This window comes from Caretta caretta, chromosome 9, assembly GCF_965140235.1.
Source record: "Caretta caretta isolate rCarCar2 chromosome 9, rCarCar1.hap1, whole genome shotgun sequence".
In the NCBI taxonomy this organism is placed as follows: Eukaryota; Metazoa; Chordata; order Testudines; family Cheloniidae; genus Caretta; species Caretta caretta.
The window spans coordinates 54,204,332-54,218,544 of NC_134214.1; the positions used below are offsets into that span (position 1 = coordinate 54,204,332).

The 14,213-nt window shown below is 55.3% G+C and overlaps 1 long non-coding RNA gene across 1 annotated transcript; it reads left to right on the forward strand.

Annotated features, from left to right (window-relative positions):
- Window positions 1–246: 246 nt before the first annotated feature.
- LOC142073197 (uncharacterized) lies at window positions 247–13,789 on the forward strand. Its single transcript, XR_012669923.1, has 3 exons — window positions 247–561; window positions 1,593–1,762; window positions 13,154–13,789. It is a non-coding gene; the product is annotated as an uncharacterized LOC142073197 (long non-coding RNA).
- The last annotated feature ends 424 nt before the right edge of the window (window positions 13,790–14,213 follow it).

Here is a 14,213-nt window from a genome sequence, read left to right on the forward strand (position 1 = left end):
TGCTGGGGCCCAGGGCAGAAAGCCAAAGCCCCACTGCCTGGGGCTGAAGCCCAGGGCCCTGAGCCCCACCACCCTGGGCTGAAGCTGAAGCCTGAGCAACTTAGCTACATAGGGCCCTCTGTGGCGTGGGGCCCCAGGCAGTTGCCCAGCTTGCTACCTCCAATGCTGGCCCTGGCTTTTATATGCAGAAAAACAGTTGTTATGGCACAAAGGGCTGCGGAGTTTTTATAGGGTGTTGGGCGGGGCCTCAGAAAGAAAAAGGTTGAGAATGCCTGCCTTAAAACAAGCATAAGCAGAGTCTGAATGAGCTCTTCCCTGACATCTAGTGATGAGCTGTGGAAGAGGACTTCAGGAGCTGATCTCATTTGCCTGGGCACACCCACCCTGCCTACATGCTCAGCATGATAGGATTGCTTGCACAAATGATCACTTCTGGCTGGTGTTGGATTCCCAGTCTCCTTGTTGTTGGGCGGGAGTAGTGAATGGTTGTTGTTCTTGCTGTGTGAATCGATGGCAGCGGAACTGTGCCTGGCATACCCCGATGGAGGGACTCGCCCTCAGGTAGGTGACACTCGCTAGTCAGGGCACATGGGTTCCAGAGGCCTAGTGGGCTGAGATAGGGTGGGGGAATAGGTATCTTGGCTCTGTAGGCTAAGAGCAAGTATAAGTAGTCTCTTGGTCTATCCAAGGCCGTGATCAAGTGTTTTGGCCTTGAGATGAAAACCTTGTCTGTGTCTTTTAGACCTTGAAGTGAAAAAATTATCTAGTTTACATCTGGTTGCGTGGGCTCTGTTTAAGGGCTGTAAATACTGTTTGATCCTTTATCTTGTTCACCACCCGTGTAATAAAAGAGCTAATTTAGCCTTGGTCTACGCAATGAGTTTAGGTTGGATTTAGCAGTGTTAGATTGGTTTAGCCCTGCACGCGTCCACACTATGAAGCCATTTTTTCTGACTTTAAGGGCTCTAAAAACTGTTTTCTGTACTCCTCCCCAACAAGTGGATTAGCACTGAAATCGACCTCACTAGGTCAAATTTGTAGTAGTGTGGACGCAATTCGACGGTATTGGCCTCTGGGAGCTATCCCAGAGTGCTCCATTATGACTGCTCTGGACAGCACTCTCAACTCAGATGCATTGGTCAGGTAGACAGGAAAAGCCCTGTGAACTTTTGAATTTCATTTCCTGTTTGGCTACCATGGTGAGCTGATCAGCACAGGTGACCATGCAGAGCTCATCAGCAGAGTGACCATGCAGTCCCAGAATCACAAAAAAGCTCCAGCATGGACCGAACGGGAGGTACTGGATCTAATCGCTGAATGGGAAGGTGAATCTGTGCTGTCAGAACTCCATTCCAAAAGACGAAATGCCAAAATATTTGAAAAAATCTCCAAGGGCATGAAGGACAGAGGCTATAACAGGGACTCGCAGCAGTGCTGCATGAAACTTAAGGAGCTCAAGCAAGCCTACCAAAAAACCAGAGAGGCAAATGACCGCTCCAGGTCAGAGCTCCAGACATGCTGCTTCTGTGATGAGCTGCATGCCATTCTAGGGGGTGCCCCTACAACTACCATCATGGACTCTCACACAGCAGGACTGCGGATTTTGGGGATGAGGAAGAGGAGGAGGAGGTTGAAGCACAGCAAGCAAGCGGAGAAAGCGTTTTCCCCAACAGAGAGGAACTGTTTCTCACCCTGGATCTAGTACCCTCCCAACCCACCGAAGATGGGCTCCTGGACCTAGAAGGCGGAGAAGGGACTTCTGGTGAGTGTACTTTTGTAAATATAATACACAGTTTAAAAGCAAGTGTGTTTAATGATTAATTAGCCCTGAAGACTTGGGATGCATTCGCGGCCAGTACAGCTACTGGAAAAGTCTGTTAACGTGTCTGGGGATGGAGCGGGAAATCCTCCAGGGACATCTCAGTGAAGCTCTTCTGGATGTACTCCCAAAGCCTTTGCAAAAGGTTTCTGGGGAGGGCAGCCTTATTCCGTCCTCCATGGTAGGACACTTTACTGCGGCAGGCTAGCAGCATGTAGTCTGGAATCATTGCATAACAAAGCATGGCAGCGTATGGTCCCAGTGCTTGCTGGCATTCAAGCAACACCCATTCTTTATCTCTCTGTATTATCCTCAAGAGAGTGATATCATTCATGATCACCTGGTTGAAATAGGGGAATTTTATTAAGGGGACAATCAGAGGTGGCTGTTCCTGCTGGGCTGTTTGCCTGTGGCTGAACAGAAATCTTCCCTCCTGTTACCCATGTGGTGGGGGAAGGGGTGAAGCGATCATCCCAGAGAATTGTGTGTGTGTGAGCGGGGAGGTTAGTTGGGTTTGTGCTGATGAGTTCTTGTGTCTACATTAATACAGTAGTAGGGTTCGTGATGATGTGGTGATATGTCCCAGTTGTGCGACCCGGCTGTGTCAAGAATACGCCTTGATATTGGGCGATCATCTCGGTTACCTCTTTCTTCTGGGCTGTCATTAGATAAGGAGACACCCTCTGCTCTAGTTTTCGACGTCCCAGTTGTCGCACCTTGTAATTTACTTCCCCTACGGGTTCGACTATTTTGTACCATTACTCGGTCACTGGGTTGAAACTGACAAACCTTGGCTTGATGGTTGTAATAGGTTCTCTGGGACTCTTGGGCCTTCTCTAGGTGCTCCCTCACTATAGGAGTGACCCGGGCTATCCGGTCCCTCATCCACAGCACATGATCTATTACGTTCTTCCCCTCACTGGGTTCCTCCTCCCAAATTTCCTTGGCTATGTCCAGGATGCCTCAGGGGTTGTGTCCATACACAGCTCAAAGGGGGAGAATCCGGTGGAAGCTTGGGGGAACCTCACGGATGGCGAACACGAGATACAGTAGTAGGTTGTTCCAATCTTTCCCATCCTTGCTTACCACCTTTCTTATCATGGTCTTGAGGGTCCAGTTAAATCTTTCCACCAGACCATCGGTTTCTGGATGGTAAACCGAGGTCCGCAGGGTCTGGACATGGAGCAGGGAACACAGGTCCTTCATCAACTTGGACGTGAATGGTGTTCCCTGGTCTGTGAGGATTTCTTTTGGTAGCCCTACCTGGGCAAAGATTGCCACTAATTCTTTGGCAATGCTCTTGGAAGTTGTGTTTCTTAAGGGGACAGCTTCTGGGTACCAGGTTGCATAGTCTAGGATGACAAGCACATACTGGTGGCCTCGGAATGTTTTCTCTAGTGGCCCCACAAGATCCATGGCAATCCATTCAAATGGAACTTTGATGATTGGCAAGGATACCAAAGGAGCCCTTAGATGTGGACGAGGACTGTGCAGTTGGCATTCAGGACAAGAGGCACAGTACTGCCGGACATCTTCATGTACCTCTGGCCAGAAGAACCTGCATAAGATTTGCACCTGGGTTTTCTCCAGTCCCAGGTGCCCTCTAAAAAGGTGACTGTGAGTGAGGCTTAATATTGTCTTCTGGTGTTTCCGGGGTACTAGGAACTGGTGTACCTCTTCCTCCTGCATTTGCACGACTCGGTATAGGAGATTCCTCTTGATCACAAAGTAGGGCCCTGGGCCCCAGGCCTTTCCCTCTATAGGTACCCCATCTATCTCAGCCACCTCCTTCCTGGCATTCTCGTACCTTGGGTCTTCCACCTGGTCCCATCCAAAAGTCTCTCTCCCGGGGCTTATCAGTCCGAACTCTGAGGGATCCGTCTCTGCCCTCTCAGCTGGCTCCGTGAGATTGGGGATTGGAAGTGGCCTCTGACCCCTCCTCCGTCTCGGGGCCCTCCCCTTCGGTTGCCCGTGTACGTCTGCCTACACAGGTGGCCCCTGTCCTTGTATCAGGATTCGTGTACCCAAGGCCTTGGCTGCCCTTCTTTCTCTCTTGGTCTTCCTGCCTTTCCCCGGGACAGGAAATAGCTCCTGGGACATTTCTGCGAAAAATGGGAGGTGACATTCTGCTGCGGAAGCCTCCTGAAGTTCAGGGAGCTCCTCTCCCTCCAATTCCTCCAGTGGGAGCAAGTTTCCAAACACAGGGAAATCTCTACCTATGAGCACGGGGTCTGGGAGGTTTGGGACTACCCCTGCTTTCACCTCAGTGACCTTTCCCTGAATTTCAATTTTCACTGGTATGATGGGGAAGTAACTAACAGTCCCATGGACACAGGTTACCCCCATATGCTTAGCCTGCATTAATTGGCTACTATTCACTAATTTACCCAAAATTAGGGTGATAGCACTCCCCGAGTCTACAAGTGCCATGGTTTCTACCCCATTCAACTTTACCTGCCTTGTATATTTATGTGGGGTAACTGCAACCCTACAATATTGAGTACACTGCATGGGTCTGCCCTGTCCCCGAGATTACACTGCATGGGCTCTACGACACTGGGGCACTGGGCCGCTATGTGCCCCAACTCCCCGCACCCGTAACACTTATAATAACTTCTAGTCACTCTCTTATCACGTGGGTTAGGAGGTTTAGTCCCAGGTTCCCCCCCACTCAGGCCTTTTCCTTCCTTCTGGGTTCCCTGCTGGTTTTCGGTCCCCCTCTTCTTCCACCTAGGACTCCCTGGGGATTTAGCTGCCCAACCCTCCAGGGTCAGGGTCGAGTGTCTGCTTCGTGAGGGGCCTTCCTTGGGGAGTTGGGTCAATTCCCTGGCTGTCATCCATCTTTCCACCAATGTGATCATTTCGTTGTAGGTGGATGGATCATTCTGGCATACCCATTTGTGGAGATCTGGAGGCAGTCCCCGCATGTAATGGTCCATTACCAAAGTCTCCAAAATCTCCTCTGGGCTGCATGCCTCGGGCCGTAGCCACTTCCAAACGAGGTGTATGAGGTCAAATAGTTGGGACCTCAGAGATTTATTCTCCCTGTATTTCCACTCCTTTAACCTCTGGGCCCATACCACTGCCGTCACCCCTGATCATGCTAGGATTTCTGCCCTCAGCCGGGAATAGTCAGCGGCATCCTCGATGGGCAGATCAAAGTAGGCCTTCTGGGCCTCTCCTCACAAAAAAGGGGCAAGAATGCTGGTCCACTGCTCCTGGGGCCATGCCTCACGCTGAGCAGACCTTTCAAATTAGAGGAGATATGCCTCTACGTCATCTCTGCTGTCATCTTTGGCAGACAACTGGTGGCCCTCAGGGTTCGGTCCCATAGAACCCCCGGGCCTGGGTGGTGAGGATCTTCAGCTGGTCCATTACCTCACGCAGGAGGGCTTGATCTTGGGTCGCCTGGCTCATTAATAATTGGTTGGTTTCCTGCTGTAGCCTCATGCACTCCCGTTGCGCCATCGCCTGAGCCTGGGTTGCCTCCTGCTGGGCTGCCATGGCTTGCACCAGCACTCTCACCACCTCCTCCATTGTGGTACAAACAAAAACCCAACACCAAAAACCTTAGTGCACTTTTTTAAAAAAACCTCTTTGTTCCGCCACGCTGTGAACAATCATGTATCCGACTGCTGACACCAGTTGTGGCAAAGCTCCGACCTTGTCCCCATGGGTCCCGCACTTCCAGGCGGTTTATGCTAGCTTCAGAGGCTCACTGCAACCCTCCACCTAGCCCTTCTCTGTCTAAGGGCAGGGATACAGTCTACTGAGCCCTTTTCATCATAAGCCAGCAATGGAGGTTGCTGAGAGAATTCCCACAGTCTCTGGGTATGTCTACACTATGAAATTAGGTCAAATTTATAGAAGTCGGTTTTGTAGAAAGCGGTTTTATACCGTTGATTGTGTGTGTCCCCACACAAGTGCTCTAAGTGCATGTAGTAGGCGGAGTGTGTCCACAGTACCGAGGCAACCGTCGACTTCCGGAGCGTTGCACTGTGGGTGGCTATCCCACAGTTCCCGCAGTCTCCGCCGCCTATCTGAATTCTGGGTAGAAATCCCAGTGCCTGATGGGGCTAAAACATTGTCGCGGGTGGTTCTGGGTACATATCGTCAGGCCCCCCTTCCCTCCCTCCTTCCATGAAAGCAAGGGCAGAAAATCGTTTTGTGCCTTTTTTCTTGAGTTACCTGTGCAGACGCCATACCACGGCAAACATGGAGCCCGCTCAGCAAACCATCACCGTATGTCTCCTGGGTGCTGGCAGACGTGGTACTGCATTGCTACACAGCAGCAGTTAATTGCCTTTTGGCAGCAGACAGTGCAGTATGACTGGTAACCATCATCGACGTAGTCCTGGGTGCTCTTTTAATCGGGCACCTGGGCAAACATGGGAGTGACTCAGCCAGGTCATTTCCCTTTTAAGTTTCGTCTCGTGGCAATTCAGTCCTACTGGCAGTGCACTGTTTTTTAACCTCCAGCCAGCAGAAGAAGATGGCTAGTCGTCATACTACACCATCTTCTGCCGAGCACCCAGGAGATGATGACGGCTAGCAGTCGTACTGCACAGTCTGCTGCCAGCAAGATGTATAAAGGTAGATGAAGTGGCTCAAAACAAGAAATAGACCAGATTTGTTTTGTATTCATTTTCTCCTCCCTCCCTCCTTCCCTCTGTGAAATCAACGGCCTGCCAAACCCAGTTTTGAGTTCTATCCTTGAGGTTTTGAGTTCTATCCTTGAGGGGGACATTCAGTTTCTCACAAAGCCACCCCCTTTGTTGATTTTAATTCCCTGTAAGCCAACCTGGTAAGCCATGTCATCAGTCGCCCCTCCCTCCGTCAGGGCAACGGCAGACAATCGTTCCGCGCCTTTTTTCTGTGCAGACGCCATACCACGGCAAGCATGGAGCTGGCTCAGATCACTTTGACATTTAGGAGCACATTAAACACCACGCGCATTATCCAACAGTATATGCAGCACTGGAACCTGGCAAAGCGATACCAGGAAAGTAGGCAACGGCAGCGTGGTAATGTGAGTGATGAGGACACGGACACAGACTTCTCTCAAAGCAGGGGCCCTGGCAATGTGGGCATCATGGTGCTAATGGGCCAGGTTCATGCGGTGGAACGCCGATTCTGGGCTTGGGAAACAAGCACAGACTGGTGGGACCGCATAGTGTTGCAGGTCTGGGATGATTGCCAGTGGTTGCGAAACTTTTGCATGCTTAAGGGCACTTTCATAGAACTTTGTGACTTGCTTTCCCCTGCCCTGAGGCGCAAGAATACCAAGATGAGAGCAGCCCTCACAGTTGAGAAGCGAGTGGCAATAGCCCAGACGAGCGGGAGAGCCCCGCCTCTGCTGCCTACAATCCGGCGGGGCCCCTAGAGGAGGGTGTGGCAGGGATATCGCAGAGCATGGGAGAGGGCCCGCTCCAGGGGGAATCTTCCCTCCCTCATTCCGCCCCACCACTACCTCCCACGGTCCCTGAGCCATCGTCCTTGCCCCCTGACCTGACCCCTGTTAGCCGACCCCCCGATGATGCCATGGAGAGCTGGGCCCTAGTTCAGGGGAAGCGGGGCAAGTGGAGGGCTCGAGCTCCACTCCTTTCCAACGATGCAGAAGCCCCCCAGAAGACCAGAAAGGGGGGCACTGATGACGAGCCCTCTGCCTTGCCCGCAGGCGCGTGCCACCCCCTGGTGCTGGCTGGGGAAAACGTGGCAGCACGGGAGGGCAGTACCGTCCCTCCGTTGGAGCCCCTTCCCTCCAAGGCCCCCGATGGAACCCCACCTGCCCCGTTACCATCCCGTTACCATCCCCGTGAGCCCCGGGACAAGCATCGCTTCGGCACTGGCAGGGAGACCTCCGGGGTGGCGGAAGGAGAGCTCCCCTTCATTTACAAGGAGATCAAGGCCCTGGGTCTGACGCCAGTCACCCAGGGGGAGGATGACCCTCTGCTAGCGGGCCTCGATCTGAGAGACCTCACCCCGGCCCCGCCTTCCCCATGCTCCTTTCCCCTAACCGCTGTTTCTGCTCACGCCTCCGAGGGTTCCCCGGGCTCCTCCATCTGCCCGGCCGCAGGTGGCACTGTGCTGTTGGCCGCCGAGCCCAGTGAGGTGACCGCCGGTGCTGTGTGGCTGGGACCTGAGCCCCACAGGCTGCCCCTCGAGGGCATGGGGCGATCGACCTCCTTCCCGGGTGGGGACCCCACTGAAGATGCTGTGGCTATTACGCCGGCCGTGGTGCCAGAGCCCAGCGTCACGGAGGGCCCCCTGCCCCGCCCCCAGCTCCCAGAGCCCGATCGAGAGGGGCCATTTCCCAACGGCTTGGCTCCTGGGGCCCAGGATCCTGCCTTTGCCCTTCTCCCTGACTCTGCACCCAACCCCTGCCTTACTCCTACTCTGGGTGCCTGCCCTGCCCCTGATGTCAACCCTATCCCTGCCCCCTCCACCTCCCGTGATATCATTGCTGCCCCTGGGGCCGTCATCTCCTCGTTCTTAGAGGATAGCCCCCAGGGAGCGGCTTCTGTATTTCCCAGTCCCGACTCACTAGGAGCTGCTACCTTCCCTCCGCCGCCCCCAATCAAGCCAGGGTTTGTGGGGGGCTGCGTGGTGCCAGCCCATCGGGCTCCACGTCGGGGGTCTGCCCCTTGCCTGCCTGTTTCGGTGGGCCATGGGGCTGTGTCAGTGGTCCCTCAAGAGGTAAGCCTGGGGCTAGTGACCCCAGCCCCGCATACGCTGCAAGAGGAGCTGCGGGAGTTCCTTGAGGATGTCTGGGGTTCCTGTAACAAGGTGCAGCTTGCCCTGCAGTGATGGGGGGACTTCCATCAAATCCTCCGGGCCATGAGGGCCCTCATAGGGGAGGGTAAAAGGACCGGGAAGCAGGCCACCGCGGCCTAGCAGCGGGTCCACCTCTTCCGTGACTCCCTACTTACCTACGGGGTAGGTCACAGATTGTTGCGCGGCCCGTTGTGAACCGCGAGCGTCCCTGCAGGCGAGGATCCCCCCCAGCCCTCCTCATGGCACGTCTCACCATCACCACGTTAAACACCCGGGGCTGTTGGATGGGTCTCCGCAGGTGCCAGGTGCTCTGCTTCCTTCGGGAGGGGGGGTACTCTGTGGTTTTCCTGCAGGAGACCCATACGGATCCGGCCACCGAAGATAGCTGGCAGCTGGAACAGGGGGACAGGGTCTACTTTAGCCACCTTACAGTTCGTACGGCTGGAGTGGCGACCCTGTTCTCCCCCAACCTACGGCCCGAGGTGCTGGGGGTCGCCGAGGCTGTGCCAGGCTGCCTGCTGCACCTCCGGGTCCGTATGGAGGGGCTCATGGTCAATCTCATCAACATTGGGCCCGGAGCGGCTGTGTTTCTTTCAGCAGACGTCCGCCTTCCTTGGCACCTTGGATCCTCGCGAGTGCCTGGTCCTGGGCAGGGACTTTAATACGACCCTCGAGGAGCAGGACCGCTTGGGGACTGAGCAGTGCCCGGCCGCCACGGACGTCCTCCAGGAGATAGTCGACCATCACTCCCTGGTGGACGTCTGGCACAATCACCACCCGGATGACGTCTCGACGTTCACTTTTGTCCGGGTGGAGGCCCATCGGTCGTGCCACTCCCGGTTGGACCGCATCTATTTATCATGTTTCCATCTTTCACAGGCCCACTCCTCCAGCATCCGGCCGGCCCCATTCTCTGATCATCACTTAGCCACCGTGATGGTCTCTCTCTGCGCAGAGAGGCCAGGGCCGGCCTATTGGCATTTTAATAACAGCTTGTTGGAGGATGTGGGCTTCGCGGAGTCCTTCCAGGAGTTCTGGCTGGCCTGGCGAGGGCAGCGGCGTACCTTTCCCTCGGTGCGGCGGTGGTGGGACCTGGGGAAGGTGCGCACCCGGCTCTTCTGCCATGACTACACCCGGGGCGCCAGCCAACGGAGGGATGTGGCGATAGGGCAGTTGGAACGGGAGGTCTTAGAGCTGGAGAGGTGTCTGGCTGCCAGCCCCGAGGATCCATCCTTCTGCAGGGTGTGCCAGGAGAAACGGGAGGAGCTCTGGGCCCTCGAGGACCATCGGGCCCAGGGTGCTTTTGTTCGATCCCGCGTCTGCCTCCTTCGGGAGATGGATTGCGGCTCCCGCTTCTTCTATGCCCTGGAGATAAAGAGGGGGGCCAAGAAGCACATCACCTGCCTCCTCGCAGAGGATGGCACCCTCCTCATGGATCCGGTGGAGATGTGCGGGAGGGCCAGGGCCTTCTACGCAGGCCTTTTCTCCCCGGATCTGACCGATCCTAACGCTTGCAGAGTGCTCTGGGACGAACTCCCGACGATCAGCGCGAGCGAACAAGACCGGCTAGAGCTGCCTCTCACTCTGGCCGAGGTCTTGGAAGCCCTCCACCACATGCCCACCAATAAATCTCCGGGCATGGATGGGCTGACCATGGAGTTCTACCATGTGTTCTGGGACGTCCTCAGCCCAGAACTAGTCACCGTCTGGGTCGAGTCTTTGCAGGGCGGGGTCCTCCCTCTTTTGTGCAGGTGAGCCATGCTCACCTTATTGCCAAAGAAGGGGGACCTCCACGATTTACGAAATTGGCGTCCCAACTTGCTCCTCAGCACGGACTACAAGGTCGTAGCGAAAGCCATCTCGCTGCGGCTAGGGTCTGTGCTGGCGGACGTGATCCACCCAGACCAGACCTACACCGTCCCGGGCCGCACCATATTCAACAACCTATATCTGGTCCGGGACCTCTTGGAACTCAGGTGTAGGGACGGTCTGTCATTCGCCTTCCTGTCCCTGGATCAGGAGAAGGCGTTCGACAGGGTGGATCACGGGTATCTCCTGAACACTCTGCGAGCGTTTGGCTTTGGACCCCAGTTTGTGGATTTTGTCCAGGTGCTGTACGCCTCCGCAGAGTGTCTGGTCAGGCTCAACTGGACCCTGACTGAACCGGTCAGTTTCGGTTGAGGAGTACAGCAGGGGTGTCCCCTCTTGGGCCAGCTATACGCTCTGGTGATCGAGCCCTTCCTCTGTCTCCTAAGCAGGAGGTTGACAGGGTTGGCGCTACGGGAGCCGGAGCTGTGGCTGGTCCTGTCGGCATACGCCGATGATGTGCTCCTCGTGGTCCAGGACCCGGGCGACTTGGCGCGGGTGGAGGCTTCCCAGGCCGTTTACTTGGCAGCCTCCTCCGCCCGGGTCAACTGGGTCAAGAGCTCTGGCTTGGTGGTAGGGGACTGGCGGCAGGCGAGCTCCCTCCCACCCACGCTTCAAGCCATCCGGTGGAGCGCGGGTCCGCTGCTCCATCTCGGCGTTTACCTTTCTGCCAAGGATCCGTCTCCCCCGGAGAAATGGCATGGTTTAGAGGGCAGGGTGGTAGAGTGGCTCCGGAGATGGACAGGACTACTCCAGTGTCTCTCCCTTCGAGGGAGGGCACTGGTGCTTAATCAACTAGTCCTGTCCATGCTCTGGTATCGGCTCAACACCCTGGTCCTGGCCCCAGATTTCCTGGCCAACCTCCGGACGTTGATTCTGGACTTCTTCTGGTCAGGACTGCACTGGGTCTCTGCAGGGGTTCTCCGTCTACCCCTGGAGGAGGGAGGGTAGGGCCTGAAGTGTCTCTGCACTCAGGTCCATGTCTTCCGCCTCCAGGACCTGCAGAGGCTCCTTTATGGAGCAGGTAGTCCAGCGTGGAGCATACTGGCGCACGCCTTCCTGCACCGCTTCCGAGGGCTCCGATATGACCGGCAGCTCCTTTACCTCCATCTGAGAGGTCTTCTGCGAGACCTCTCCGGGCTGCCGGTCTTCTACCAGGACCTCCTCCAGACCTGGAAACTGTTCACAGCCACCAGGTCTGTGGCGGCCTCCATGGGAGAAGATCTCCTTGCGGAGCTCCTGCTACAGAACCCCCAGCTTCGTGTGCAGGTGGCAGAGTCCCCCTCGGTGCGCCACAGGTTGGTCCTGGCAGAAGTTACCAGAGTCAGAGACCTCCTGGACTACGACGGGGTAGACTGGCTGGATCCCCTGACACTCGCTCAGCGCATGGGGCTCTCCAGACCTCGTACTCCCCTGCGTGTACTTCAGGAGGTGAGGGCCGCTTCTCCACCCGCTGCTTGGGTTTACCTCGACCGGGTCCTAAGAGAGGGCATGCCCCGCCCACCCTCCACCCCAGGCCCTCCGGACCTTTTCATCGGTCCCCTGCCCCGTGGACCCAACTGACCCCCCCGCCCCTTCACCGTGAGCCGGCTACACGAGCTGCAGCCGGTCCGGTTCCAGACCGCGCCAAGGAAACATCTCTACACACTCGTGCTCCACACCCTTCATGTCCTCACCCTCACACCCCGCCCTGACACAAAGTGGCAGGACCTTCTGCCACCTCTAGAGGGTGCGGAATCCCGGTGGGCCAGCCTATATTCCACCTTAGTCCCGAGGCCCACCGGGCATATCAGTTGGCGGCTCCTTCACGGGGCCGTGAGCACAGGCGTGTACTTGGCACAGTTCACCCCAATCCCGGACACCTGCCCCTTTTGCGGCGTGAGGGAAACCCTGGCGCACGTCTACCTGGAGTGCGCCAGGTTGCAGCCCCTATTCTGGCTCCTCACGAATATTTTGTTAAGGTTTTGGTTGCACTTTTCCCCTCACCTCCTTATCTATGCACTCACTGTCCGTGGCCCCACTAAGTTGCAGGACCTCCTGGTCAACCTCCTCCTGGCCCTGGCTAAAGTGGCCATCTATAAAACCAGGGTGAGGAGGTTGGCCGATGGAGTCTCCAGTGACTGTGGGGCCTATTTCCGATCCTCCGTCCATTCACGTCTCTGGGCAGAGTTCCTCTGGGCAGCATCCACTGACTCCCTTGACGCCGTTGAGGAGCAGTGGGCGCTGTCCGGGTTTCTCTGCTCAGTGTCCCCTGTCCGGTTCCCTTCGTTTGACCCTTTGACCACACTCCTGTCCCTGTTATTCATTAGTTGTCTCCCGTAATTATTTGGTTTTCCATGTCCTGTGGACCCACCCCCCTTAGGCTGGGGAGGGATCCTTTAGCAGTGTTCCACTTCCTGGATCCCAATATGGCTACTCTGCTGTACCCAACTGGCCTGGGTCTATCACATAGGTTAAAGAAGACAAAAGACTGTGGCTTACCATGTCTGCCTGTAAGCCGAATTCTGTTGCCCGCCGGCCCTGCATGTGTGATCTCTCACACCATACCTCGATATAAGAGGCAAAATGTGAATTTTTAAAGAAACCACATGTGCTATGTAATGTTAACAGCTTGGTTCACCATGAAAGAGTCTACCCATTGTTTTCTAAAATGTCTCTTTTTAAAGACTAATCTCCCTTTTTTCCATCCCGCAGCTGCAAATGTTTCAATGCTCCCCCTATCATCTCCATCCCAGGGGCTATCAAAGATTAGAAGCCGAAAAAAATGCACTTGCGATGAAAGTTCTCTGAGCTCATGCAGGCCTCCTACCCTGCACAATGTGTGGAGGGAGACAATGTCAGAGTCCAGGAAAGCACAAAATGACACGAGGACAGGAGGGAGGAGCGAGACGAGAGGAGAGGGGACGTCAGCGTGATTAGAAGGAGGCAGGATGCAATGCTGAGCCTACTGGAGGATCAAACTGATATGCTCCGGCTTATGGTTGAGGTGCAGGAAAGGCAGCAGGAGCACAGACCGCCACTACAACCCCTGTGTAACCAACCGCCCTCTTCACCAAGTTCCATAGCCTCCTCACCCAGACGCCCAAGAATGTGGTGGGGGGGCCTCCGGGCACTCAACCACTCCATCCCAGAGGACTGCCCAAGCAACAGAAAGCTGGCATTCAATAAGTTTTGAAGTGTAGTGTGCTTCTTTGGTTCTTGTCCTTCTTTCCTCCCCTCCTTCCCCATCCCACCCAGTGCTTCCCTCTTCCCCCTCCCTTCCTGGGCTACCTTGGCAGTTATCCCCCCATTTTTGTGTGATGAATTAATAAAGAATGCATGAATTTGAAATAACAATGACTTTATTGCCTCTGCAAGAGGTGATCAAAGGCGGGACGGGAGGGCGGTTGGCTTACAGGGAAGTAGAGTGAACCAAGTGGGGGGTTTTCATCAAGAAACAAACAGAACTTTCACACTGGCCAGTCATGAAACTGGTTTTCAAAGCTTCTCTGATGTGCAGCGTGCCCTGCTGTGCTCTTCTAACTGCCCTGGCATTAAGGGGTAGGCTGGGTACCCAAGGATAACTATAGGCATTTCAACATTCCCAACGGTTATTTTCTGGTCTGGGAAGAAAGTCGATTGCTGCAGCTGTTCCTGCAGACCAGAGTTCCTAAAGATGCGAGCTTCATGTACCTTTCCCGGCCATCCCACGTTGATGTTGGTGAAACGTCCCTTGTGATCCACCAGTGCTTACAGCATGATTGAAAAGTACCCC